Source organism: Triticum urartu, chromosome 7 (assembly GCF_003073215.2).
Source record: "Triticum urartu cultivar G1812 chromosome 7, Tu2.1, whole genome shotgun sequence".
Taxonomy (NCBI): Eukaryota; Viridiplantae; Streptophyta; class Magnoliopsida; order Poales; family Poaceae; genus Triticum; species Triticum urartu.
In genome coordinates this window covers 125,866,514-125,871,295 of record NC_053028.1, presented here as the reverse complement: position 1 = coordinate 125,871,295, position 4,782 = coordinate 125,866,514, and positions in this window count along the sequence as shown.

Sequence of the window (4,782 nt, the reverse complement as noted above, 5' to 3'; positions counted from 1 at the left end):
CTTCTTCATCAATCGGTAAAGAGGCAATGCCTTTTCACCGAGACGAGAGATGAATCGACTTAAAGCAGCCAAGCAACCAGTAAGCTTTTGGACGTCGTGCACTCGCACAGGACTTTTCATTCGGAGTATAGTACCGACTTTCTCCGGATTTGCGTCGATTCCCCGTTCGGAAATGAGGAACCCGAGTAACTTTCCGCCAGGAACTCTGAATGTGCACTTTGATGGATTAATCTTGATGTCATACCTCCTGAGGTTGGCAAAGGTTTCAGCAAGGTCAGTCAGCAGGTCGGAACCCTTCCGTGACTTGACCACAATATCATCCATGTATGCTTCCACATTCCGACTGATTTGAGTGAGCAAACACTTCTAAATCATCCTCATGAATGTGGCTCCGGCATTCTTGAGGCCGAATGGCATGGTAACATAACAGAAGCCCCCGAAGGGAGTGATGAAAGCTGTTTTGATCTCGTCAGGTCCATACAGACAGATCTGATGGTACCCGGAATAGGCGTCTAAAAAAGACAGTCGCTCACATCCCGCAGTAGAGTCGACTATCTGGTCGATGCGGGGGAGAGGAAAATGATCTTTCGGGCAGGCCCGATTGATATGCTTAAAGTCAATGCACATGCGAAGTGACTTGTCCTTCTTGGGGACCATAACAACGTTGTCGAGCCACTTGGAGTGGTAGATCTCTCGGATGAACTCCGCTGCTAAGAGCTGAGCCACCTCCTCGCCAATAGCCTTTCTCTTCTGGACGGCGGACCGTCGGAGATGTTCTTTGACAGGTTTTATTTTTGAGTTGACTCGTAGGCGATGCTCAGCCAGCTCCCTGGGAACACCTGGCATGTCAGAAGGCTTCCATGCGAAAATGTCCCAGTTCTCACGGAGGAACTAGATGAGCGCTTCTTCCTATTTGGAGTCGAGTGTTGTTGAGATATGAGTTGGAGCAGCGCTGGGATCAGTCGGGTGGATGTGAGCTGTCTTCGTTTCGCCAGACGACTGAAAAGCTTATTCTGTAGCGGGCTTCTTGGCTCGCAACAAATCACTCGGGTCTGCAGTCTTCTGGTATTCCTGCAGCTCCACCACTGCCATCTGAGCATCAACGATCTTTGAGCCTTTCTGAAAACACTCTTCTGCTTTCTTCCGATTGCCCGTAACAGTGATCACACCTTTGGGACCATGCATCTTCAATTTGAGATACACATAACATGGTCGGGCCATGAAGCATGCATAAGCCGGCCTGCCCAAAATAGCGTGATAGGCACTCTGGAAGTCTACAACTTCGAACGTCAACTTTTCTTTGCGGTAATTCTTGGAATCACCGAAAACCACATCAAGAGCAATCTGGCCGAGTGATTCAGCCTTCTTCCCAGGAATGACTCCATGGAAACTCATGTTGCTGGTACTGAGTCTGGACATCGGAATGCCCATCCCTTTCAGCGTCTCAGCATATAGTATGTTCAAACCACTGCCACCATCCATCAAGACTTTGGTCAGTCGAGTGCCTTCAACAACTGGGTTGACCACCAAAGCTTGCCTCCCAGGGGTGGCAATGTGCGTTGGGTGATCGGACCGGTCAAATGTGATGGCAGTCTGAGACCACTTCAGATAACTGGGTGTCGCCGGAGCAACCATATTCACCTCTCGGTTGATAAATTTTAGTCGACTTTTGCTTTCAACATTGGCAAAAATCATCAGGGTGGAATTGACCTGGGGGTATCCATCGTCACTATCTTCCTTGTCCTCAACTTTGTCCGACTCCTTTTCCTTATCTTTGGGCTGCTTGCTCTGGAACTGCTGGATCAAGAGTCGGCACTGTCGAGTGGTATGTTTTAGGTAAATGAAATTACCCTCTTCATCTTTCTTGGTTTGGATGTGACATGGCAAATCCAACACATCATTTCTGTCCTGGTCTTTAACTTTCTTGGGGTTCCAAGGTCCTTTGGGTTTCCCCTTAAACTTTCCTTGAGTTACAGCCAAGGCTTCCCCAGGAGCAGCTGGCTCGGCTTTCCGCTTCTGTTTTCGATTGGAATTTCCTCCGGTTTCTTTAGTGACTGACTTGAGCTTGCCACTCCTGAGTCGATCCTCATCTTCACCATTAGCGTAATTGGTGGCAATCTCCATCATCCGATTCAGAGACATATCTTCGGTTCGACCGAATTTCAGATTCAGTTCTCTGTACTTGATGCCTTCTTTGAAGGCACAGACTGCTTGGTGGTTGGGCACATTCTCTACCGTTTGATGTAACATGATCCATCTCTGGATGTAATCCCTCAAAGTTTCATTCGGCTTCTGCACGCAAGACCGCAGTTCTGTCAGCCCTGCCGGTCGCTTGCATCTTCCTTTAAATGTGGTGACAAACACTCGGGCAAGATCTTCCCAAGTGTAAATGCTGCTGGGTGCTAACTGATTCAGCCACGCTCTGGCCGAGCCCTCCAACATGAGAGGTAAGTGCTTCATGGCCACTTCATCATTGCCGCCGCCGATCTGGACGGCCACTCGGTAGTCTTCAAGCCAAGTATCGGGCTTGGTCTCACCAGTGAACTTACTGACTCCAGTCGCCAACCTGAAGTTGAGAGGAATCACAGCGGCCCTGATGGCTCTACTAAAGCACTCTGGCCCCGAAACATGTACTCTGCTGCTGGTAGGTGCATCTCTGTCATGACCTTCTCGGTGAGCTCTGTTCCTGTCGACCAAACCTTGAACGAGAATGGATCTCGCATCAAAGCCTGGTTCCCTGGGGTCGACTGGAATCCTTCGCCCAACACTATGAGGGCGCCTGTCATCTTGCTGTCAAGGCGCATACGACCCGCTCCTCGGGGGAGGGGTGGGCACTCGACGTCGATCATCACGATCGAATCGGTGATCGTACTGCTCACGATTCCCGTACTGATTACGCCAGTCCCCACGTCCCTCACGCCTCGGGGGCGATCTTGGGCTATGAGCCGACTGGACTGTGTCTGCAACAACGGATCTGCTATGAATCCTGTTCCACGACTGAGAAACATCGGAATTTTGGTCTCCTGCTGCCTGAAGTAACGCTCTGATCTGCAGCAAGCCTCTGCCAGCCTCCGACTGGGAAGGCTGAATCGACTCTGCTATACGGGCTACAACTGCTAAATTCTAAATCGGAGTTCGATATACCTGCGGGGGCGGAAAGAGCTGACGTCGACTGGATTCTGGAACCCGTTATCGCGCACGCTCGTCGAGTGCTCGCTGGAGGTTCTCCAGTCGAGCGCGCTCGGCCAAGTTTGCCAAGCGCGCGTCCTCCAAGGCACGAGCCTCGGGGGTTTCTCCAACAATAGGAGTGTGCAGTGCATCCATGTTCCGGCGACGAAGTTCTTCTCTCTGCAACGACGTGAGAGGCTCGGGGAGATATTCCTCATGGGGACGCGACGGGTCGCCTCCACCTGCGCCTCCGTCGATGTAGGGAAAACCAGGAGGACTGGGTGGTCCATCGACCATCAGAACCTCCGCCGCCGGATCACTGTTGTCGCACTTGGATGCGGTCTTTGCGGAGCCAGTCGAACAGGCCGTAGAGGGATTCGTCGGGCTCGATCGCCGCGACTTGAGGGGTGGCCGACTAGCGTGCCACCGCGAGTCTCATGTTGGAAATATGCCCTAGAGGCAATAATAAATTAGTTATTATTATATTTCCTTGTTCATGATAATCGTTTATTATCCATGCTATAATTGTATTGATAGGAAACTCAGATACATGTGTGGATACATAGACAACACCATGTCCCTAGTAAGCCTCTAGTTGACTAGCTCGTTGATCAATAGATGGTTACGGTTTCCTGACCATGGACATTGGATGTCATTGATAACGGGATCACATCATTAGGAGAATGATGTGATGGACAAGACCCAATCCTAAGCCTAGCACAAAGATCGTGTAGTTCGTATGCTAAAGCTTTTCTAATGTCAAGTATCATTTCCTTAGACCATGAGATTGTGCAACTCCCGGATACCGTAGGAATGCTTTGGGTGTACCAAACGTCACAACGTAACTGGGTGACTATAAAGGTGCACTACAGGTATCTCTGAAAGTGTCTGTTGGGTTGGCACGAATCGAGACTGGGATTTGTCACTCCGTGTAAACGGAGAGGTATCTCTGGGCCCACTCGGTAGGACATCATCATAATGTGCACAATGTGATCAAGGAGTTGATCACGGGATGATGTGTTACGGAACGAGTAAAGAGACTTGCCGGTAACGAGATTGAACAAGGTATAGGGATACCGACGATCGAATCTCGGGCAAGTACAATACCGCTAGACAAAGGGAATTGTATACGGGATTGATTAAGTCCTTGACATCGTGGTTCATCCGATAAGATCATCGTGGAACATGTGGGAGCCAACATGGGTATCCAGATCCCGCTGTTGGTTATTGACCGGAGAACGTCTCGGTCATGTCTGCATGCTTCCCGAACCCGTAGGGTCTACACACTTAAGGTTCGGTGACACTAGGGTTATAGAGATATTAGTATGCGGTAATCCGAAAGTTGTTCGGAGTCCCGGATGAGATCCCGGACGTCACGAGGAGTTCCGGAATGGTCCGGAGGTAAATAATTATATATAGGAAGTGCTATTTCGGCCATCGGGACAAGTTTCGGGGTCACCGGTATTGTACCGGGACCACCGGAAGGGTCCCGGGGGTCCACCGGGTGGGGCCACCTGCCCCGGGGGGCCACATGGGCTGTAGGGGGTGTGCCTTGGCCTATATGGGCCAAGGGCACCAGCCCCAAGAGGCCCATGCGCCAAGAGAGAGAAAAAA